Consider the following 26,214-nt stretch of genomic DNA (forward strand, 5'->3'; position numbering starts at 1 on the left):
CTTCTGAAGCATTTTCTGCGTATTTTGCAAGGCTTTAATCACACAATGAACTTTCAAGAGCCCTTGGGATACTGGGTCCTCAGGTCTCATCCCCAAGTACTTTCTCATTCTAACCCGAAGTCTCTCATATGATTTCTGTGTTGCACACTATTATTATTCCAGCCAGGATTGGCAAGTGGGTATTTCTGCCCTGCCGGTATTACCCCTGGTCCTGGAGGATGAGCTCTTTCCCATTCTTGTATAGCAGCTCTCCTCCTGATCATTCACATTTCTTTCCCTGTAAACAACATACTTATAGACATAATTCCCTCCCCCAAGAGTATAAATCAGGTCGTAGGAACTGGTCTAATTGTTCAGCTAGGCTGTTGGGGTCCTTGAATAAAGACTTCCTCTCCTTCTTAAAAAGTCCTAACCTCTCTGCTGGTAAGGAGGAGGGGGTAGTTCACCTAAGAGGATACACAGTTAGTGTTAGTACTGTTAGTATCAGGGAAGGCAAAATTCTCAACATATCTTCTACCTTGTTCTAATTCTTGCCAGAGCCTAGAGTACAATCCTTCTTTAGGGACAGTGTTAATTACAGTCCCTGTCTCCCTTCCCGGAGTGACTGCTGCTGCCACCAGCTCAATATTAAGATTATAGGGAGCATAACTTGGCTCCTTCTCTGAAAAAGGAATCTTCTTGTTTACACATAAATTTAAAGCCTGAATTTTCATCAGACCCGTATTTTGGCCAAAATACTGCTGTTTCCTTAATTGGTTCTTTTGTCCAGACTGATACACAATATTTAACCCTTTTTTTTTTTTTTTTAATTATTTTTCTTTTACAATCCCTCTAATTTTGGGATTATGTTTCCAATTTCTTATCATTCTTCAGGAAGAACTATTAGTAGGCACTCCCCCAGGGATATCTCCCTGTCCCCTGGAACTCATATTTTCCCATTTTTCCTAACCCTCGCCAGTATGTGCTACAGAATTTTCCCTTCTGCAGTGTACCACACACCAACGTACTGAAAAATGGGGGTGTACCGCAAAGCACTTCCCCGTGCAAGCGTTACCGCACACCTATGAGTTTACCAGATTCCCTGGAACTCGTACTTCCCATCTTTCCTAACCCTCGCCGGTATGTGCTACAGAATTTTCCCTTCTGCAGTGTACCACACACCAACGTACTGAAAGATGGGGGTGTACCGCCAAGCACTTCCCTGTGCCAGCGTTACCGCACACCTGAGTTTACCAGATTCCCTGGTGTACTTCCAAGCACTTCCCCGTGCAAGGATTACTGTACACCAGATTCCCCTGGTGTAGTGCCAGCACTTCCCCGTGCAAGGGCTTACCATACACCAGATCACCCGACCCCCAAGGCAATACTTAATATTTCTTACCTTGGTCTGTGCACAGAGTTACCGGATCGATTCTTAAAAACCCGGAGTGCCTACCTTCTTCCTTTCCCCACTACTTCACGGATCCTGCCTCTTTAACCAGTCTCGGGCCCTCTGTCAGCTTTCCGCAGAACCGCCACCGTCGATGCACAGGACCGCTGAAATCAGCGGGGCATGCCTTCCTGCTGCTGCGGCGGTGGGGCTCCCCAGTAGGTGACTGGATCCCGGACGAGCCCCCAAATTGTGAGAAACACTCCGTAGCCAATAACTTAGGCTCAGGCGAGGATCTCAGTGAAGTAGTAATTTATTCGCGATTGCAATGGCGGGCGCCCCACAAGCAGGAGAGAGCGCATCTACTAGTTCCAAAACACAGTTTATATACCTTTTGATGGCAGGACCCTCCCCTGTTTCCCCACTGAGTGGGTAATCCAGATTCACAATCTATCTGATGCTTCACAAACAATGCATGGCCTTCAGTCGCCGGCCTGTTAACTTTCAAATTTCTTTTGACATTTTTACTGCTTGAAGTGGTAATGTTTCTTCACTTATCTGACTTGACTTGACACCGTGATTTTCACCTAATTGTCCTAAGGAGTCTGATTGTCTGCATTTTACAAGGTCGCCTGCTAAACTTTCTTATCACTGTAAGCATATCTCAGTACCACATTCCCTCCTTCTAAACAATGTAACTCTGCAAAAACAACATTTCTATTCCCACAACTTTAGTATATTATCACCACTGATGAAATTCTGATGGTGTTTCTATTGTCACATGCAGTTTGCTTCGGCTGAGTCTTTAATGCTGAGAAACTGCATACACATTAAGAACTGCTACTTTTCACCGGAAAGGTAAGTTACCATTTTTGTAAATTACCCTTTTTGGCAGCAATTAAAATACTTACTGCATAACGCTTAGAACAAAAAACAAACAAACAAAAAAGTGAAATATTCCCTCTCTTCTTTCTTTCCTCTTTCTATGGTGAAAATTCTAAAAATACCAGTTAAATAGGGCAAAAATTGTTGATCGTCACTTATGACAAAAGACTATTGTACCGATAAGCATAAGTCAAATATCATATGACATTCTCAAATAAAAAAATTGCATACACCTTGCCTAGTCTATTCATCCCTTTTGACTTTCATAGCAAGTACATTTCCACACCTGAGACCTGCTAAAGTGAACCATGTGGGAGGATAAAGGGGCAATTAAAGTTTTATGAGGATTAAGAAAAAGACAGGGTATACCCCTTACTGCACAATCATTACTAAAGAATAGACAGAAGTAGTACAAAAGCCTGAATATAGTTATGCTTGTGCTAAGGAAAGAGGTATATTTCTTATTTCCAATAACCATTAACACTAAAAACCGTTCAGCTGAACCCCAAACCTTTATAGTTAAAAAAAACAGGGGTTACAACACTAAGCAGAGCTGTATGGGGGGGGGGGGGGGGGGAAAAAAAAAAAAAAAAACCACCACATGTTTAAGCCTTTATTCTCTGGTGTGTGTATACATTGTCTGCTCTGCTCAGTGCTGAATTGCAGTATACTCCTGTAGCTGGATAAATAGTACTTGTAATTCATAGGCAAAGACTTCTTTTAAAATTATAAATAGCTACAAATTGTTGTAGTATTCTTTTTTTTTTTTAAAAAAAAAAAAAAAGTACTAAGCCCTGTTCCTTACTGCTACTGTATATTCACAATAAGATCTAGGAAGCAGAGCAGTTCTAAGAAGACACAGTGTCCTTCCAGGGAAACTAACACACGGTGCAAGTAATAGCAAAGAGTAAACAGTAGTATATCTTGAGACTGAAGTCTGGGATTGTGACTTCACTAGCACTGTTGCATTTGCCTTGCAAATTTATCAGTAGTTCTGACTTTTTTAATTTTTAGTCACAATTCCTGTCCCAGAGAATCACTTAGAGACAAATAGCACTCTGTACATTTACTACAACTTTTCCACAAAGCAATGCAACCACCACAACACATTAAGATTAAAAAAAAAAAAAATCACCAATAAAAGCCTTTTAAAATTATTCCAAACATTGGGATTACCTGCAAATTCAGTTTCTGACTCAGTGCACTCCTCCCAAGAAAAACCTACAGACACCACCATACAAATGTCAAAGGTCCTCAGCAAGGACCCTTAAAGCTCTCTGCAACTGAAGGTTGAGGAATTTTTGCAGACTTGAAGACTGAGGCCAGAGCCCCACCATGAGCTGTGGCACCCACATTTCATCTCTTTCTATGACAAGAAGCCTAGCATCTTTGGGTGCAGGTTCCATCAGTGCTGACACAGCAATAACGTTCAGTAGCTGCGGCTGCTGCAGAGACACTTACATGAAAGTGTAAGAGATTGGAATAAAAGTTCCCCTTGCCATTAAAGTATTAAAGCAAAACAAAAGAAAAGCCTAGTTTTTTATGTAGTTGGCTTTATTTACAAAAGAACAGTTCAGGGGTAATTAGTACTGCCACAATTCAAGGTAGGTGAATCAATAATATATTCACCCAAGATACGTAACATTTATTGCTTTATTTACGTAATGAATTTTAGGGTACAGTGTGCAGCAGTCTTCCTGGAGTGAAATACAGACTTTATTTTGTGCTTTTATTTAGCTACATTGTTGACCATGATCAAAGAACAAGAAATTATACAAATTATGTATGTTTCTTCTAAAATAGTTGAGACATTTTCCAAGCTTCACAACTGCTAGATTAGCAAATCAAGTAATTACTCCAAGCATGCAGTAGATTATATTCCACAGCCTACCAATTAGAGGAAAAACCTAAAACCACTACACAAAGCAAAAACTTCACCATCAAGATAACTGGTTCCACAGCAGAAGTGAGCAAAATATTGAACAGCAACAGGTTTACCTCAGGAAGTTTGATGAAAACCTTGTGGCATAAAGCAGAAAGCTGTTTCCAAGAGCATCTTGAACATTTAAGCTTAGCATTAATAAGTCTAAAACTCTCACAAGCAAGGCATGTAAAAGCCTATCCCACAATTCATATGGGAATAAAGCGACTGGTCTGTCAAAATGGGTACCAGTGGATATAATTGGGAGTAGTACTGCCAAAGTGTTCACAGAGTACTTTGCGAATATTTTTTTCAGTTACTGCACCAAAATCATAGGTTTTACTAACCTGGCTAAAGGAAGATTTCTCCTAGAAATAGATATGCTTTAATTATAACCAGAGAGACTGTTAATCATGTTTAAGACAGATGGCATTATACACAGCTGCTGTAAATGCTCCATAACTAACTGTTAGAATGGCTTTATTTTCTTCACTGATTTCTTTTAAAGGAAATGATGCACCTGGATTTATTATTAACATCTGCAGTCCACATTAAAGGAGATTGGTTTTGAGCTTTCTATGAGCAAGGAGTTTAAATGAGTTAAGGAGTTTAAGAATTCCTTACAGAAAGGACTTATTAGGAAACCTCTTCAAAGCAATGATTGAGAGATTTAATAACATCTTTTGGACACATACTTCCTCTTTACTCGACCATCCCTCAAACTACACATTAACTTAACTTTATTAGCTTTGCATCTGAAAAGTCATTTCTAGACTTTCAGAATTAATGAGTTGGTAAGGGGATTACAAGGACATAAGATACCATAACATAGCAAGTAAGTCAGGATGACCTCATTAAATCCATGATTTTGTAAAATTCTCCTATTCAGGACAGTATCTAAAACACATGCTTCTAGCGGAAGCAAGTTATAAAGTTTTAAAAACGTTACCACTTCAAAGAGATTTAGAATTAGATGTACCCTGTTTAGACATTAGGACTTCACTTTAATAGGTGTATAAATCACAGTTGTAGACAGAAGACATTCAAGAGCCCAAAACGCTTACATAAATATTTATAAATGTCATGCTGTCATCAACTCTTGCGAACATTCACATTTTAAGAATTATTTGCAAATACAAACGAACATCAGCATCTTTGTACTTAGCAGTTAGAGTACCACAAGTACTTGCACAAGTCTGTGTGAAAAGAACAATGTTGACATTCCAAAGTGGAGAGTGCACAGCAATGACCAGTTAGACCTTTCTTTTTTCTGCTGATGAATGCATGCCTGCTCTCTTAGTTACCAAGGTTCATCAAAGAGAGAGCAGGTGTGCTCATCATGTTCCAAAACATTCACTGGGGTTGTGGCAAATAGCCAAAACAAAGATTATATCTCTACATTACAATACAAATTCATAGCTAAAAAAAATTAGTTTTTTTAAATGAAAAAAATGTAAATTAATTATTTTGTAAATCAAAACACTATCTTAGATGTGTTAGTACTTGTAACAGAGAAGAATCATTCCTTTCTCAGAGAAAAAAAATCCCCTCAGGAGGTACTTGTACCTAAGACTGACAGATTTTAAACTTTAAAATTCACCATGCCTAGGTTGACACCTATGACAAGGCACTATAAGATTAGTTAAGATATAATCAGCAGCAGTTAACCGGTGTTTATTAGAAAATAAATTTACACAATTACTACACCCTCACACCTGAGGCCAAATCAAGTTAATGTGCTTTGAACTGTTAACTACCCAGACCAAGTTTGCTAATATGTGTTCAGACCTATATAGTTTCTAACTCTGAAGTTTACAGATGATTGTCACATGAAGCTGAGTTTAATTTGTTAAATTTCCCTTTCCATCTTAGTCAAGATTCAAAAGACAAGCTCAAAATGAAAGCTGAGGAAAACAAAGAATTGCAAGAAGATATATTAAGGTTCTTGGTTGTCATACATAAACTAGTTGGCAACAACTACCTTATCTCCTTTCTTCTACTGCTGACATAAAATGAACCAAAGTCTATGATGCAAAAGAGCAGTTGACTGCATGCCATCAAATAAATACACAAAATTTGAAGGGCAGAAGAAAGTTATTTATAGTATTACCTTTAAGCTTTCATTGATGATGCAAAGAAATGTTTATACTGTGCTCAGAAGAAACACAATGTTTACTTTTCCCTAAACCAAAGGAACCAGAATGAACAAAATGAAAAGTATACAGGGAATAGTTCAACCGTCCCATGTTGTGATTTCCTTGGGTTAGTATTTTGCACCAAGCAGTTACCCAGGAGATAAAATAAGCTACATTTTCAGGCACCTTTTGTACCCACAGCATAACAGTTCTTGCAATAAATGTATTTTTGAGACTTCAGGGACTGCTTGCTAAATAAAAATATTTTTCCTATTAGCAAAATGAATTGAGAGCTCATGCATGAAGAAAGGTGCACAATAACAACCAGAAGATATTTTCCAAGACAACATTCACTGTAACAGACACTTAGCTGTAGCCACAGTCTATGCCCATAACGTAACATTCCTGTCCTTTGCAATGCTACAACAATCCTTGGAGTAGCGTTTTTGTTGAGTAGCCAGTTACTGGATTCACTGATTACTTATTACATGTGAATTTCTACTTTTGCAGCCTTGATAACTGCAGAGAGATGATTAAGTATAACAAATTCAAATATTTGTATGTTTGTCCTACTGTTTGCTTATTCAATAGCTTTTTTTATTTGGGGAGGGGGGGGGAGGACATGATTAATGTTTCCCAAATAGCTGAGCTCGACAAAACTGGTACCACTTGGGGATAACAGCATCCAAGGACAATCACCCTTGAAGCTAAATCTAAGTATCTGTGAGTCAAGACAGAGAGGAAGGGTTCCAAGGATGTGTGTTCCCAACTCATCTACTCAGTTTATATGCTTCATGAAACAAAATTTACAGTACAGAACTTTAAAAAGAAAGGGACTGTTTATTGCCCAGTTCCATGGCATTTTAAACTCTTTTTTGAAAATGTTTAATTTTCTACATCAAAGATGTTAAGAAACCCTAATCAGCTACAAGTGACATGTTTAATACCTCAATGAAAGCTATTGCTTGAATCACTTAATCTCATCCAGCAATTAAGTATATTTTCCTTCTAGATTGCAAAATAGTGGAACTATTACCTACTAGTATTTGAAGGAAGTACAAGGTGGTTTTGACACATTGACTCTATTTAATTAACAGGCAGGACAGTACACACCCTTTCCTGAACAGTTTAAATTACTCAGATATACAAAACAAGCCAGCTTCCTTCTCAATTATGAGATTTAAGATGACTGCAGACTAAGAAATACAAGGAAAGTTTTGCCTTCAAACTGCCCAGCTGCACTTTTGCAGACTGTTACACAAGTGTGTTACACAAGAGTGATTCCATTTCATCATAGGATGTTAATGAAATACAGATTGCTGGTCTAGGTGGTTGGAGACCATTTTTAGGTGTGTTTTGCACATAAGTTTTTGCCTGCAAATACTGGGTTATACCTCGTAATCCCATGTTAGTGTTTTTATAACACTTCTATTATGATCAGTGTTCCACATATGGAGTTGACTATTGTGCATATGTGCAAAGTCCACACTGACTCCTGTGATAACTTGCAACCAGATTAACTACAGGATTCAGAGAAACTGGTGTTTCTGATGTCCTCAAATACCCACACAGAGCTGCCACTACTCACAGCAGTCAGCTTTATTTTAAACAAGTTTGGGTTTCAAAAACATCTGTGCAATGTGATGCTCTTTGATGATAAAGCATCTGTCATACGTTGCACACATTCTCCTTCTCTCCAGAGATGCAAGCAGTTTTACTTCTCTACATGTTTTTATGACCTAACAATGTAGTCTCATTCTTCCTTATAGTCCAGGATGCCAGACAGAGAGAGAGGTATCACTGGAGCTATTCTGCACAGGCAATTTCAGGAGAGGAGCAAGTGAGGCTTGCACAACTGTTCTCAACAGCACTTCAAAAAAAGAAAGGAGGAGTGGGATCATATCAGAGTCACTTTGATACAAGGGACCCAGAAGCACTACTAAACTATGCTACCCCTTCAGGAAACTGTATCCATGTTACATCTTGGAAACCTTTTATCTTTCCAATAAAAATCAGTCCAAAGTGGAATTTAAAATAATCCAAATCAACAGGCCGTGTATTACAAGACAAACAGAAGCAATAAATCCAGACAATGTTACAGTTCATATTGAAGCTACATGCACATTGTTTGTTACCACAAACCCTGCTGGGGTTTGCAGGACAGACCACTTCAAGGTGTGATGAGACAGATCACATCCAAGGAATTCACAAGAGAACTACCAAGCCCATAACAGGTTTCTGCAGCTGTTTTCATAATACAAACCTTTCATCTTGTGGGTCAAATCATGATTTAATGTTATACTCCTACCTTAGGTGCCATCCCTCCATGATTTAAAATCATTTCATAAATGCTCTTGCATAACATATTGTGTTGTAATCAGAATCAGATTTATATAATTCTACTTTCTAGGAGTCTGGGTGTTTATGGGTAGTCTAACCACCAGATTCTGATGCTCTGGCAAAATATAGATACATTTCAAGCAGTGTATCCAAGGTAATACATAACAGGCATGCTGTAGGCAACAGTCCAGTCACCCAAACAGCAGGAGGGGCAACACTTGATGAGCTAGCAAACCCAGCCCAACAGTCTGGTGCTGGCTGAGGTGACAGCTGCTCAAAACTCTGACCTGCTGAAAGACACTTACCAGATACAGCTCCCCAAGCCACAGCATGGCCGAGATAACATTGTCCCCAGAAACTGTAGCACACCACAGAAGAGCCTGAATTTTGCAGGTTGGATTTGCTAGTCCCACTGAAGGCTGACTGCATTGGTTTGCCTGGATCTATACAAAACAGCTAGAGATCTGTACTTTGCCTTCCCATGCCTCAATGTGGAGACTCTCCAGCTGGTAGAAAGCTCCTGGCTCAGACTTCAGGAGAAAGCTGCAAAACTGCTTTTGGGCTAGAGCTAGCACTGAAGGTTGAGCAGATGCATCAGCATGGCACTGCACAGAGACCAGCAAGCCTCTGTGGCACAGTTAATCTGAAACTGAAAGTCAAGTAAGAAATTCTTTGTTGTGCTATTTATATTGCCACGGCATTATTGAAGCACACAAGAAAACAGGCATTTCTCAGCAAAGTTATCACTGTCTGGGCCTCAAAAATATATCTCAGAGCCCTGGTGAAGACCACAAGAAAAAGAAGTCCAGTCTCTCAGCGCTGATTTGCTTCCCATGCTCACTATTTACACAGGTCTGTGCATACACTTTGCACTCGCTTCTTCTATTTCTGAATTGAAAACAAATATGAACATACACACAGACATAATGACATGCAAGTGTACATAAATATTTTTCAGGAACATATTTAATGGAGAATATATTTTCATTATATCCAATATGTAATTTTTTTTTTTTTCCCCCCAAATTTGTCTTCTCAGAGATCCAGACTAGGTAGCTGTCCTGGTTTCAGTTAGCACAGAATTAATTTTCTTCCTAGTAGCTGGTGGAATGCTGTGTTTTGGCTTAGGATGAGAAGAGTGCTGATAACACCCCGATGCTTTAATTGTTGCAGAGCAGTGCTTATACTAAGCCAAGGACATCTCAGCCTTTGCTCTGTCCTGCCAACGGGCAGGCTGGGGGGTGCAGTAAGAGCTGGGAGGGGACAGACCCAGGACAGGTGACCCAAACTAGCCAAAGGGGTATTCCATACCATCTGACGTCATGCTAAACAATATATAGGGGTGGCTAGCCGGGGGGAGGGGGCCGGACTGCTCGGGGTTAGGCTGGGCATCGGTCAGCGGGTGGTGAGCAATTGCATTGTGCATCACTTGTTTGTACATACTATTATTACTTTCATATTATCACCATTGTATCATCATTATTATTATTATTATTATTATTTTCCTGTCTTATTAAACTGTCTTTATCTCAACTCACGGGCTTCACTTTCCATTTCTCTCCCCCGTCCCAGAGAGGGAGGGGGGAGGGTGAGCGAACGGCTGCGTGGTGTTTAGCTGCCAGCCGGGTTAAACCACGACAGTAGCCTCTTGTGAAAATTTATCCAGCAGAGGCATAGACACTTACCAAGAATCTTACCAGCAAAACAGCTACAAGCAAGTCATGATGCTTAAGCTAAAATGCTATAAGCATATTAAATGCTGACAGTGAAAAAATTCTGGTCACACCTAGCAACAACTTCACCAAATTGATAAATTTCCTAAAAGTAAAATGGTTTTGTTGAAACAAACAAATTTGAGGTTTGTGTGGGGAATTAATATAAAATTGAGTATTTACTTTATTTGACATTAGGGCATTCTATTTCTTGATAAATACAGATAAAATTTACCACATAAACTGTTAGTGGCAACTTTTGTAATTACAGTCATGGTTTGGAGGGAAGTGTTGCTATAGCAATACCAACCATAGGAAGGAAATCCACATCTACTCAGGGTGTTATTTCTACATATCATCTCTTTTTATGGCATAGATCTCTAGCAGAAAAGGGTGTACTAAATCGATAGCAATACCTATTTTAATCAAACAGGCACAGCTTGGAAAAAAAGTATTTCACAGAAACACACTGAACAAGGAAATGAAAGAGCATGACCACGTGTTTAGCAAGGTTTTGTTTTAGTTACTTCAGTGTTGTTCCCTGGATCCACTTACATCATCTGAAGTCAAGAGGTCAAATCCATGCTTTCCTAAACTGTCTCCTCCTGGATTCAGAGTATTTATTTCTTTTAATCCTATTCTCTATGCAATCATAACAACCTACGCAAGATCTCAAACTGGTTTATCTCCTAGCAATTTCAGGGCTGCAGAATTTCTTGGTTCAGGCATTAAGTGAAAGAAATAAAACTGGTTTGGGACTAGAATCAGGCCTGAAGTAATATAGCCACATTTGCATATCACCAATGCAACTGGCATTGATAATGCAACTGGGTTAATCTGGAACTCAGAAAGGGATCCACAAAGGACAACCAACGTATGAGTGCAAAATCTTTCCCAAACAGTCCCATGGGAGGGCTGGTACCCAGGGTATACTCTCCGTCATTGCCACCTACAGCATTCTTGAACTGGGACTTCAGCTGTGGGTTTGGGAACTGAAACTTTGGGTGTTCCTTTCTTTCTTGTGAAAGGATTGACCCCATTCTGTCTGTCTCCACTCCTACCTCAGATTACTGATAATATCTTACTCCCATTTATCCTGGCTTTTAGTTATTTTTTCCTTTATCCCTTTCCACAAGTTGGGTTCTTCAGTTAAATGTTACAGCTCTCACAGTCAGATTTAAAATGAAACAATTAAATTGAAAAGAAAACATATCATGAACACTGTTTTTTGAAAACAAGTCTATTATACTCCTGAGAGCTGATTTTATCTTGTCTCTCTACCTGCATCTTATTTTTGACAAGTTCAGACAACAAATTTCTATACATTTCTACAGCTCACAGCTCCTAGCACACTTAGGAAGAGGAAAGAAATAGTTAAAGTAGATGTAATTCTCAATAAGTAACCTTAACTCAACTGAAATAAAAGTTTCTTAGATTCCTATGGTTTTTTTTTTTTTTTTTCCCCAAAGTCAAAAGAGCATAAAATTTGAAAATGGTTAAGGAAAATAAAAACACATTATATGGAGTTAAGGAAGTCTTGAGCACAGATGAAATTCAAGCTGATAATAGGAAGGAAGTCTTTTTAGAAGAGGAGCTTCCATTGTTCATCATTCCATGCCTACCACTGCAGACAGATAAATGTCACAAACTTACATAATTCCTCTTCCACATTGCACGGTCCTGCTGCTCTGGACAGACTAGCTTGATCAGACCTCTTTGAAGTTTGAAACACAGAAGCTAGCTGGAAGGGACCTCTGGAGATCACCTAGCCCAACTTTTTTCTTGAAGAGGGACTGTCCCCAATGCTAGATCAGGTAATCCACAGCTTAGGCCAGCCAAGTCTTGAAAACCTCCAAGAAGAGATTCCACAACTTTCCTAGGAGATATGCTAAAACTCCTACACTACTCCCTGGTTAGAAACTTTTACCTAACTGCCAGCCTGAACTTCTTGACTGTAACTTGTAGCTGTTTCCCCCTTATTATTACTACTTGCCACTACTGAGTTTGGCTCCACAGACATTGCAGCTTGTTCCTGTGGGTCCAACAGCTCCCATCACCTCAGTAGTCCTTTGTTGTACCCTCTCTCTACTTTTTAGACATCCCCCTTCTTATTTGAGAAGCCTGAAAACTGACTGCAGAATCACAGTAAGCAGCAATGCTGAGGGGGGTGATAATTTCCCTTAATCTGTTGACCATACTTCCAATGTAGACTACTTTGCTGTTTGCCTTATTTACAATGAAAGCACATCATCAGTTCATTTTCACCTTGGTAGCTGCCATAATATCCCATTACTTTCCCTATAGATGTTCTATTTAGACAGCTATTCCCCAGCCAGTACTGTTGCATGGGTTAATCTGCACAAGCACAGAATTTCACAGTTACTATTCAAAGAATTACAGAATGTTTAGGATTAGAAGGGACCTTGAAAGATCTAGTCTAATCCCCCTGCCAGAGCAGGAACACTTAAATCACATCACACAGGGACGCATTCAGGAGGGTTTTGAAAGTCTCCAGAGAAGGAGACTCCACAACCCCCCTGGCAGCCTGTTCCAGTGTTCTGTCACCCTTACTTTAGAGAAGTTTTGCTTCATATTTAAGTGGAACCTCCTATGTTCCAGCTTGCACCCATTGCCCCTTTTCCTATCATTGGATGTTACCAAGAAGAGCCTGGCTCCATCTGCCTGACACTTGCCCTTCGTGGGATTTCAGTCAGCTCAGGTCTCTCACAGTCTAGCTGAATTAAATTTCTACCACTTGGTGTATTAAACTCTCTCTCCTGCCAGTGTAATTGGAACTAAAAATTTTCTCAGGGTATATTCTTTTTCACCATCTAGGTAATTGCGAGAGATAACGCTACTGGTCCAGTCTCTCACAGGCCACTTCTTATTGATCTCTAATGAGACACTGAGCTAGTGATGGCTTGGAATGCAGATATCCAGTCATTTTTCAGTACATTTAACAATCTATACCCTCCAACCCACGCTTCCAAAACTTCTTAAGTGAGAGACCATAGAATCATTAAGGTTGGAAAAGACATCCAAGATCATCTGGTCCAACCATCACCCTACACCAGTATCACCCACTAAACCACATCTCTAAGCACCATGTCCAACCTTTCCCTAAACACCCTCAGGAACAGCGACTCCACCATCTCTCTGGGCAACTCATTCCAATGCCTAACTCCTCTTTCTGAGAAGAAATTTCTCATTTTCCAACCTGAACCTCCCCTGGAGCAATATGAGGGCATTCCTTCTTGTCCTATCAAGAGGAAAATTATAATAAACACCTTGCTTAAGTCAGTCAGGAAATGCTATATCCACTGACATCCACTCAAGTTGGTCAAACATGACTTGCCCTCGGTGACTGGGAACAGCTAACCCAGATGTACATTCTCATCCTCCACATATTTGGAAGAAAATTCCCTGCAGATACAATTCATTATATTTCCATGGATTTTGATAAGGCTGACTGTCCTATAGCTGCCTGGATTCTCCTTCTTACTCTTCTTAAATAAGGGTTACGTTTCACTCAATTTATAATCTTCAGAGAACTCTGCCATCTTTTTTCATTAAGAACTGCATTGCAATTACATCACACATGTCTTTCAGCACCCTAGCTTAAATCGTATCCATTCAGATGGATTTGAATGCAGTTGGTTTTTCTAAGTAGTTCTGAAGAATAAAAAGTATTTTCACTTCCTGAGTGGCAGTGCTAGATAAGGTTCTTTTAGGCGAATGTTTTTTTTTTTTCTACAAAACCATATTTGGAATTGGAATTTATCATGCCTCTCACTCGGTGGGCCACATTACCTTTCTAGCAATCTCTTGCCTATACACTCAATTCCACACCACTTGGGTGCTGAGAACGTGGTATTTATCCTCATTTCATCTTTTTAAAATATGAAAGTGCTCTTGTCCCTAGTCCTAACGGGCAACCATCTAGTAATAAGTACTTCTCACAAGCAGACAGTGATATTAGAAAGAGAAGGACCCAAATCTGCAGATCACTAGAGCTCCAAATACTGATTAAGGGAGAACAGAGACCTGTGAAACACTACTGTACAAAGAAAACTTCTGATCCTACCCTTAACAGTATCTCTAAAGTAACTGGAGGAATGAAGAATAGCTCACAGTTCTGACATGAGCTTATACTTACTTAACAGGACTAAAATTATCAGTTTCATTTGGATTCTTCTAGTATGTTGTTCCCTTCAGGGAAGGAGGGAAACTGACTAAGTTTCCTTTCACTGACATTAGAACAGTTAGCACTGTTGTCTTGATAAACCTGCAAGATAAACTTCTTGAATGTTCAGTGCAAGACTTCTACATATCCTTACAAACCTAGTTCACCAGGGACTCACCAGGGACTTATGATCTGCTGCTGCAGACTCTTCCCTGCTTGCTTCTGACTCAAGAGGATTCACTATAACACTGCCTTCCAGACATCTTCCAACAAAACCCAGTTATGCTGTTCCAACAATCAGTACTAACTGGGAACAAGAGAAGGCAAGCCCTTTCCACCACACGTTAATACAATACATTTATACTTAGTTAAAGATAATACTTATTGCTCACAGTAAAGTGGGATACACAAGTGCAAAACACTCTCTCTTCTTCATTCAGCATGTGGCACACTGGCAGACCTCTATATCTGTGACTTGAAACCTATCATATTGCCTGATTTCCACTTTCTCTTTGCACTGGAGATTATTACTTGGATCCTTTGCTTTCAAGTACTAATACCACACTACTAAATGGGAAAAGCACATCTCCAATGAGCATATGAGCAAACACAAAGCACAGATGAAGTAAACTTAGAAGTCAATAAAACCAATGTGTTCTTGCAGAAAACTGTCTCAAGATGACATAGACAGTTCAGCTGTGGCCCAGTATATCCTGTTCTCATATCACAAAATTCTGGTGGACATATATTAGACTAAACATTAAAATTACACCAAGACACCAGCACTTGTACCCTTGTTAACACTGTATCAAGGTGGTGGTTTTTTTGCAATATTTTGAAGAGCTGATTTAAACAGGGAAGAAATGCTCAACACAGAGAAGTGGCTTTTATAGTTGTCAGTTTACAACTCATGCATCAGAGGACAAATGAAGCAGAAAGCTGATATATTTTAGCTTTTTTTTTTTTTTTTAAAGTCAGATTCTTTCAGAAGTTGCTTTTTTAAAGAAAAGATGAAAGTTTTTTTAAAACCGGACATAGTAATGAACTTGATTGGAGACATAACTCTTAGTGAAAGGGCTGCAAAAATTAAGTATGGAAAATATGGCACTTCAAAAAAAAATAAGGCAATGAAGTATGACCCTTACATCACAATTACAGTTATTCTTAATGTACTTTCCTCTTCCTAATCTTTCTGATCCTTCTCACTTCAAAAGTGTCAAATACATGCAATTGATATAAGCACATGTGGTTGATATAAATAGGAAGTTCTGATATAAGATTTTGGCACCACACTGTAGAGAAAACAGAACAGCTACCTATGGGATATGTCAGTGAACATATATGCTTTTTATGTAATAAATTTAAAGGAAAGTACTTCCAGCAATTAGGAGCACTTTAGATTGAAATTTTCTCAAACCAAAACTTTTACACACTATGTTTTACATGGACAATACACAAGGTTGCACATAGCAGATAAGAATTTCAAAGACAAAAAGAAAAGGAATGCAAGGAAGTGCCAGTTAGACTTATAAATGAACCAGGAGTATAGAGTAATATTTGTACAAATTTCTAAAGAGAAAAGCATCTAACAGTGCTGATGCAACTCTAGGGTGACAATGTAGAGGACGCATTGAAAACATATTTAGAGCAGACACAAGGACTTGCATGCATACTATGAAAGAAATCTGATTAGCTTCATCATATCCATCCATCAGACACAATAAATTTAGCTTACTCTCTTACCCATGAGTTTGCTGCTATAAATCTAGGAGTTACATGAGACTAACTTCTGTGATTCTACTTTTGTTTGTATAGCAGTTTAAGGGCTCACAGTCTCAATCACATTAGGTGTAGGTGGAAAATAAGAGAACTACTCTCTTTGAAGGCACCCTGTCATTTAACAAGAGATAGCTTTACTTCTACAGTATTGTGACTGTATTGTCACGTTTTGAACACATGAACCTTGTATCAGAATCAAGTTCTTACAAAGGGCTCCTGATCACCTCACTTCATCTTCCAGAGGAAGAGCTACATAGGTTGCCATGGAAATTAAACATCAGTGAGAATTAGAGTACATGGTTTGATAAACATGGATTATGTTGTTTCAGAAGGCAAGAACTTGTCTGTCTTCTAGGAGTCAATCTAGTGATGGAAACTCTGGCATCGCATATTACTTTTCAACATGACTATCCAATTTTTAACATAAACAGTTATACATGCCAGCCTATTACCAGAAAAACTGAGAATTTAAAGTTGTATTTAACTTCAGAAGCAAGGCAGAGGCAGTCATAAAACAATCTATCCTCCTACACGGCAGGTCTGAAGAAAACCTAGCCTTTTAGAACAGATGACAGAAACGTATTCAGAATTAAATATCAGCTTGATTATGATTGATCAGCAAAAAGGTGATTATTGAAATATACAGTCATGTATTACTTGAAAACTAAAGCTACAGCAAATATAACAATAGCAGTCATCAGTTTTCTGAGAGGAACCTGAGAAGGAAGACCTTCCCCCCATGCCTAGGTGTGGTGATATGAGCAGCTAATGCAGCTATATAACATTGCCTTGCTGCCAGATCAGAGTCTAGTTTTGCATGTCATTGGCTTACCAGTATCACTGTGTTGGTAGAGCTCAGAAACCTCATATTTAAATACATTTTATCTCATCATCTTGAAAGCATATAGTTTCATCTGATCCCTGAAGTTGCCTGCTGAAAATTGTGTGGAGGGTTCATCAGCTGTAAACAATGTCTAATCAGTTCTTGAAAACCCTTGAGCTAGCAAAAACAGTGGTAGAGGATTGTGTTACCCTTTGCAAATAAAGAAATGGTTGCACGTCAGTTGTATTTGACTCACTACAAAAAATTCATCAGAAAAAATGCTGGACCAAAACACTCTCTTCTATATATTGGGCACTGAGGAAGCAGGAACTGAACATTTCTTCTCATATCAGCTAGTTCGGACCCTGTAGCAAAGAGCAATGCACAGGATTTGAGCTAGGTGCCTGTAAAGCATTGGTTTTAGCTTAAATACAAGATACTGCAGAACTTGGTGGACATGGGTTAAATTCTTTTCTGGGTGACAGGGATTAATATATAGCTAGCAGTTTGCCAGATATCACATAGCAGTGGTGGGTCAGCAATAGGCCAAAATGAAGGCAAAGCCATACATCTCTGACAAAAATCAGTCTTTAAGAACAATTAGCCTTCTCATCTCCTCTGTCAGCTTATTGATGGCAGAACTAGGTAAAGGAGCAAAACAAACCAAATGGGAGATAATAGAGTTATTAGAAAATAAGGGAGATGAAAAAATGAAAAAAAAAATGAAAGAAAAAAGATGAAGAAAAGACAGACATCAGGATCCAATATCTCCCACCAAATCAATACATTTAGAAGATTCAACCTGCCCTGAATTCAAGCATGTAGCAGCACATAGGCTGCTCTGAGGAGATGTGGGGCAAGGCAATAACCACTAAACAGAAATGTAAGAATGAAGAAAAATCAGAACTACAGCTAGACATGGCTTTATGGCCAAAGTCACTGGTTATCAGAAGAACCTGAAGCTTGTAAACTCAGTGGAAAACCTTTAACTACTTTATATATATACAAGATTTAATGATTGTTTTGAAACATACAACAGTGCATGGCACAAACACCCCGGCTTATTAATGATCTGGGGACCAACAGACTCAGTCTTTTCATTTTTTATTTTTTTTTGTCCAACAGAGGACTTGGATGCTTTACAGCAATGACATTCAATTCAGCAGCCAAAGACAAAATAGAACCAGACCCTGAACCGTCATGCTCCCCCAACATAAAGCTAGAAGCAGCAAAGAAGCAGATGTCAGTGCATTCAATGGAGATTTTGCCAAGGACTGTTTCTGTAACAAAAGTTCTTTCACCCTGGAAATTGTCCTTTAAATTATCTTTAAATAAAATCATACATCCACTTCAGACCAGCTGATAACAAAAATAAGTCCCATTCATGGTACTGTGAGTTTGAACAACATCAGAAGGAGTTTTAAGCTGAGCACACAAGTTCTCTCTCTCCCCCTTCCCTTTCCTCCCACCCACTACCTCAAGAGAGCACAATTCTAAAGCCCCCTACTAGAGCTATGGACATATGATTAGGGAATTTCAGAAGAATTGTACTTTATTTTATACTTAAAGATTTTTAATACTAATTCAGAATAATAACATTGTGAATAAGCAATGACAGGTGGTAAAAGCAGATGGTTTTGAAAAGATTTGCGGCAGCCCCTGGCTCCACTGTTCTACTGTCTCAGCAGGATGCTGGCAGAGAAAGCAATTCCCCACCTCACTCAAGAAAACCAGCAGCAGCTGACCTCACCGGCTGCCACAGAGCCAGGATAGGACCAGCAAAGTATACTTGTTCACATTCTTCATCCCACCTCCAAACCTCTGCCTCGCTACAGAAGCCCTCCCCATTGTAAGCCACTAATGCAAGCAGACCAGTTGGGTGATGATCTGACAGGAGCCACAAAAGCCCACAGTGTTTGCTGGACCAGGCACAGATTGGGCATATCTGCTCATTTAGCCAGTACAGCACTGTAGATATTCACTGCAGATCATGACCACTTTGCTTCTGGAAGACGTGTCTGGATGTGTTACTTGTGACCATGCTGAAGGAATACATCTAAGAATGATTGATCATCCATTAACACTCCAGTGCTGAACCTAGACCCAAACACCCAACTTCCCTCAGACCTGTGCTGAAAAATCATGTGCTCTACCTTCTGAATGCCTTGGCAATGGGTGAGACCATACCTTACCTCAATGTTTCTGCAGCATGAAGAAAAAAATCCTGCACAACCTAACAAGCTTTCCACAAGAGGTGGATAAACTTGTGTCATTACTTAGAATGATACTGCAATTGAGAAGAAAACAAAGATACACAATTACTCACATCAAATCTCAAAACTGCAAGATATGGAAAAAAAAATCATTCACATTACAATGGGAACAGTAAAAGAAAAGGAAGTTTCCAAATCAGTGTTGTGTACTTGACCAAAACTGCCAACAAGTGCAGCTACAACCTTCTTCATTACTTGAGCTTTGGGAGACTCACTACGAGTGAGTAAACAGTGCTGGCTTGAGGCTGTCATTTTCTGCACATCACATCAGTTGTAGCACACCAACAGTTAAGTCAGTTGTAATGAGATGCCTCTTATTTGAGGCATCACAGTTACCTATAAAGATGACTCAGGCAAATTCATATACAACTGATGAACCATTAAATTGTACCAGGTTTGGCTACTATCAAACCAATTTGTATAACCCATTTGTATAACCCATTGTTAACTCCATGGTACAAAGAATCTTTTAGAAAACTGCTGTGCTTTGTTAATATCCACACATTTTATGAATAAATTAAGAATCTCTTCCAGGATTTACTAAGGTGTATTGTAGGAACTATGTTCTTTTAAAGGGATGGCACCTTTTCTACATAGTGTCTCTGCTCTTCAGATTTTCCTCAGAACCAGATCTGTTTGATATAATTTCAGCACAGCTCTTATTTTTGTTTTCTGTTTCTTTAAACAGTATAATTGTATACTTTGATGAGAATCTTTCCCCTCTTTTTTTATCTATAGCATTGTTTACAAAGTTCCAACCAATTTACACTTCCATAATTTCATTCACAGTATCAAGATAGTTTGAGGGAATATTCTAGAGACAGTAGTGACACTAAAGTGTATTTATGTTCAGTGTCCCCTATATAAGAAAAATCCCTCCTGAACCATCTACTGCAAAATAAATCGACATCCTTTACAGGATCAGCAATGAAACTGGGGAACCTTTCTTTCCTGCAGTCAACAGGTTTGTAGTTAATTTCAGGTTGTTGTCCCATGTCCCGTCCCATCCCCTATCTTCCCCCCCCCCCCCCCTTTTTTTTTTTTAAACCTTCCTATTTCTTCCCAACTTTATATTGCATAATAGAAACAGTTGTGAAAACAGTTTTCTATAAAGGTAGACACAAATATTTCAAGCCTGAAGTCATACACATATATATTTTGAAGTACACACCACTAAAATTGCCGCTCACCTTTGGGCACAATAAACTATGTTTCTGAGCTTGGATAAAGGAAGGCTAGAAAGCAGCATTAGAAATTAGATGGTAAGCATTCAGATTTGTGACCAGTCCCACCCCTCTTACATGCATTAACAACCAGACATTAGGCTTTGTGTTTGTTCTGCAAACCCCTATAGAACAACTCACTGCTTCTGAAAGAAGCATCTATAAGTGGCAGATAATGGCATAATGGATTAAAAAATGAAATTAAGTATTAGGAAAACCTATAATATGCATCTCTTATGGGTACAGCTGCTCCACAGTTACTCTCAGTAAACAGAAAATGGCGTTATACACAATAGCTAATTTCTGTGGCAGAAGGTATCTTTTTCTGTTAGCATAGATATAAAAGCAGAGCTCTATGTAATTTCCAGTCTCTAGTAACTGCCTAAGCATAGGTACACACCAAGAAAAACACATATACAAGCAACTCCTGCAAAAGGCCACTAATATAAGCTTAGAACTGAATGCAATTATAGTCATATTACAGGTATTTTTGCTAAACATTTAATATGTGTCACGCTTTAACAAAAAAAATATGTATCCAAAGATTTGAGGGAGAGGGGATTTCCAACTCCAATAATTAGCAATAGAGCATTAATTATATGCCTACACACAAGATCCTACTATTGACTATTTCATTGTGCAAAGACCTAATTAGCTGTAATTTTGACACTGGGTGATATACAGATCACAAAGATAACTATATTTTCTAAAGGAAGCCTAAAAACACTCTTTAGATATGAGCTTAAGAATAAATAACATGCACCAAAATGTGTTAAAAACTTGAGATATAGGCTTCAATGCAATATAAACTTCACTGTGAAAGCAAATGAAAATGAAGTTTTGCCAGCTGTAGCTGTGTATCAAGGAGGGCTGTGATGCTGATGGGTGCAAAGTGACCTATGGTGGCAGTACACAACTGCCCATGGGAACTGATTTGCAGAAATCCAGGATACCTCACAAGAGAGCAAACTAGGAACATGCTTCCCCGTGACTGCTTCTATGGCTCTGATCATCACTGATAAGTGACCATCATAGACCACAAACATGAACCTTGTTAGTACCAGCCATGTACAAACACAAAACAAGAAAACTAGACTGTCACTAGTTTGCGATTTCAATTTAACATGGGCAGATTTGGAAGCAACAGTGGCAGAACTGACCCAAAACCAAAATTCAGAGATTGAAATCCTTTGCAGAGGGAGGCAATGTTTATTTAGCAAGCCAGAGTAAGGCCTCACCTCCTTCAAAGATGCAGGTATTTAAAAGAACCTTTTGTCTTTCAGATGTCCTCTTTCTTTAGTTTCATCAGTCCCTCCCAGAGTATGTCTACATAGGTGACCAGAGGAACACAGGTACTTCTCCTCACTCTCCTAATTGGCTGGATATAAACCAAACCTAATCTGGAAGGCATGCAAAAGTGTTAACATGGCACTGGGTGAGCTCATTATACTGTAGTGCCACTGTCTTTTTAACCTGGCACAAATGGGATTACTACTGAGTACCATGAGGATTGGCCTGTTCTTCCCCCAGCTGCATGTCTCCTCAGTGCTGCTGACTCCTTGGTGCATTTCAGTCACACATTGAGTCAGACCCAGGAATTCATCCAACTGAAAACCAAGCCAATAACAACAAGAACGGATTTGCATTTGGCCACAAATTATAGTATCAGCACAAGTGAGAGATCAGGAATTTGTAGCCAGAGGTGAGGCAGGCAGGCTAACCCTCTGGCAGCAGCCCACATTTGTGGTAATTTAAAATGACCACTGAACCTCACCCTTTGCCTTGTTGAGAGACAAATATTGGTGACCTCCAGCAACAGTCTCACATTAATGCAGGTGAACTGCTCCCAGGCAAGAACTGCCTTTGCATAATAACATTCTGTGTGCCAGGGAAGTGAACGTGCTTCAATCAACAGTTATTTCTAGGTATGTCTGTAGATGCCTGACTCTTTTCATGATCTACTGCTAATAACTTAGATAGTGTTAACTTCACTGGACAGCTTTGCTACATTAAAATTCATTTCTTAAGCCTCCTTTGTGGACCTGGGAGCCTTAGGGAATAAGAATGCTATAGTTTTTAATAGTAATAATTGGATAATATTGCAGTTATAGAGAAACACTATGATTATCCCCAACGTCTCCTTACAAAGGCAAGAAAGCCAAACAATAAAATAAGCAACAATTCCCAGGTTAGATAATCACTCATCAGCAGAGTTTCCCCTGGACCCGTGTTACTTCCTACAACCCTTCAGCTTCTATAAACTATTCAGCTTCTTTAAACTATTCACACCTGTGTTAACATCAAGGAAGTTGGGTCTTTCCTCCCTTTCCCATTTCAAAACATGTATTTTTCCCTCCTTCACTATACTGTCATTTACATGATCCATCCATTGGAGATAGCAAAGTTATCTGCCATTGGGGAAAAACAAACAAACTGCTAAGTGATAAGGATTTGTAACTTCCTATGTGGAATGTAAAAGAGAAAAATGAAAAGTTTCTTACAATGACAGTCTAACATTGCAGACTGCCCTACTGGAGAAAGGATCTACACTCTGCTACAGGAACTGAAAACAGCAGCAGTAAGATTAGCAGCAGAGAGATTACTGAAGAAACCAACTGCTCATTAATTTTCCCCCACTGTACCATACAGGCCAAATGCCAGTTTCACTGCTTTTGGTGATATTATCCATATTCCCTGCTATGTGCCTTCCACCCTGCCATCACTTACATTCATACCAGCAAGCCCACAGCTCACCAGCCACCCACTCTGCCCTGCTAATGATCCAGATCTGAACTGACTTAAGAGTAAAACATGGGAAGTTTATCTAAGCTGCCAAGACAGAGCTGTTAATTTTGTGCCTCTGTTAGCAAGCCATTCCCTACCACCTTTCTGGCAGTCTTTTTTTTTTTTTTTTTGTCAAGATTACATGTTACAAGTTTTATTTACTCTTAGGCTCTTCTTACATGATCTTCAAGATGTTAAGCACTCTTAGAACTCCATTTCCTCACCACTGATCTAAACAAACCTTAATAGGGATTAGAACTGAAATCCAAATTGGCAGAAATGAAAATGTTGCAGCTTTGTTACAATATCAGATGCATCCATCAATATCCTCTAAATATAGTGAAAGGTTAGCCTAACTCTGCTATTGCTTCATGTTTAATTCAGATACCTTTGAATGAGTGCATATCCTTCCCTCACCCAAGTCTTCTATTCTCATCACCTATGTAATTCTGAAGAATTTAATCTAGAAAAACACCCCAAAACATAGAGGAAATGTTTTTAAAATGTAATTTCTACAAAACTGTATTTTATCAAATGAAAGATTAAAGAAATGGAGATGAAAACACTAAATCATAATAGGGATTCTACAACTCTTCTAAAGCAATCATCTGTAATTTTTCAACTATGTAATTGCTTTAAAAAGATGAGTACGTTATACAGTCAAGAACAAAACTTGCATTTCTCTATTTAAGAACATTACAGGTAAGCAGAAAATTATGATTTTGTTGAAACAGTAGATGCAAATGAAAACAAACTCCAGTAGCATATCTCTGAACTGCCATCAGCTCCCTATCAAACAGGTGAAGATTTCTGGAATGCCAGTTCACACAAAGTTATTCTGTAAAGAGATGTGGGCTTTTGGATTAAAAGTTTCTGAAAGGCCATGCTTTTTTTTTTTTTTTTAATATACCTTTGGGATCACATCATGTTTCAATTTTATTCTTACTTTAATACACATTCAAATAAATCAGACTCAGAGAAGATATGAATTTTGGACTAGATTTCACCAACCTAATAATAACCTTTACTGGCATCTTAAATAAGGCCAAAAAAAACAACAACAAAAAACACTAATCATTTGACTGAACCTATGGCATAATATTTCTGGGTGAATCAACTCCCATTTAGTTTCATTGCTTCCCACTGCAAGATAATGGTCTGTCATTAGTTATTTGTGTCTCTAGTTATGCCCTTAAAAGGCTCCAAGGCAAACATATAATGCAAAATTGTTCTGAATAACAACATTATTGTAAAGGACTGTATGAGACCAGGTCACATGTCTAGCTTCTAGAAAACCGAGGATATCCTCACAGGATCCTGCAACAAAAATTGGGGTAAATCTTTGCGGTGCCATGTGGGTGGATGTCATGAGTTATCCAGTAATTTCCCAATCAAGAGATGGGAAACAGCACCGAGGCTTGGAATAACCAGACCTCTTCATACAACCGCTGTCTAATACTAAGCCCATTTGTATTTATTTATTTTAATAAAAGGCCTAATAACAGGGAAAACAAGACAACCCTCCCCTCAAAGCGCATTAATTTTTCCCCCTTTTTTGGGCGGTGTGCATGGGGGGAGCTGTAGCACCGCCCTACCCAAGGCAAAGCAGCGCAAGGACCTCTCACCGCGCTCCTCATTCATAGGGCTGCACTCCACCTTTAACTTTCCCAGGAAGAAGCGGGGGCATCAGCTGGACAGGGTCGGGCCAGTGCCGCCGTTTCTCCCCCAGGGCATCGCCCGTCGCTGGGGGCCTCACTCCCAGCCCGGCCCGGCCCGCCCCAGAGCCGCAGGCAGCCCGGCCCCGCCGCCCTCCCTGCTTCCTGAGCAACACCATCCATCCGCAGCGTGGCCTCCTCGTCCTCTCCCCCATCTCATTTATTTTTCTTATTTTTGTTATTATTATTTTTGTTTCTTCCCCATGCCCCGCGGCGGGTCGTTACCTTCATTTACCGCCCTTCCCACCGATTCGCGCCTCCAGACCGCTGCCCCCACCTCCCTTAGCACGCAAGCAACTCCCGGTGAAGGAAGAGGAGAGAGGAGAAAAAAAAAAAAAAAAAAAAAAAAAAAAAAAAAAAAAAACGGAAAAGAAAAAATACAAACCTCTCCTCCTCTTCTGGGTTTGATACTATATATCCGGCCGGGGGAGGGAGGAGCAGCGCCTCTGCTTTGCCTTTCCTTTCGGAGCCCACTGGGGATGCGGAGCGGCTCAGCCCACAGGGGCCCCACTGCAGCGGGAACCGCTGGGAGGAAGCAGCGACTGGAGCCACGTTTTGTAGTGCCGTAGGGCACCCGAGCAAACCGCAACAGTCCTCAAAGGGCAGGCGAAAAAAGGCTCCCACCCGCAGCCCCCTCTCCTTACCAGGATCCCGGGGCTCCGCTGCCGGCTCCGCCGCCTCCGCGCAAACCCGGGACGCTGCAGGGCGAGCGAGCTGCAGCGGCTCCTCAGCGCCTCCCCGAGTCCCTGCCCTGCCCTCGTCGTCCTCCCTACCCGCCTGGCACCAGCAGGGAGCGGGCGGTCGTGATTTGCGGAAGGCAGAGCTGGGCTGCGGCCCCCGCACGGGAGGGGAAGGGGAGGAAGCCGAAGGCTTCACAGATCCATGGCGAAGGGGCAGGGCAAGTGGTCCCCAGGCTTTCCTTCGAGGGTATAGCACCTCCTTCCCTCGTCGCTTTAAAGTCAGTACGTTCGGCTGTGTTTTTAAAATGATTAGGAAGAATGTTGCATAGAAGAATAGCTATAAAATCAGCACATTAACTACACAATTCGCGTTATAGGCTTTTAAAAACAAA

General features: G+C 39.8%; 1 protein-coding gene across 1 annotated transcript in view; it reads right to left on the reverse strand.

Moving 5' to 3' along the window:
* The window catches only part of FAR2 (fatty acyl-CoA reductase 2), a 153,557-nt gene extending 127,817 nt beyond the window's left edge, over nt 1-25,740 (reverse strand). The window contains exon 1 of the mRNA XM_032199490.1: nt 25,528-25,740. The gene's annotated coding sequence lies outside the window, so the exon portion shown is untranslated. The remainder of the gene's footprint in view (nt 1-25,527) is intronic.
* Between the last annotated feature and the right edge of the window lie 474 nt (nt 25,741-26,214).

Source organism: Aythya fuligula, chromosome 1 (assembly GCF_009819795.1).
Source record: "Aythya fuligula isolate bAytFul2 chromosome 1, bAytFul2.pri, whole genome shotgun sequence".
In the NCBI taxonomy this organism is placed as follows: domain Eukaryota; kingdom Metazoa; phylum Chordata; class Aves; order Anseriformes; family Anatidae; genus Aythya; species Aythya fuligula.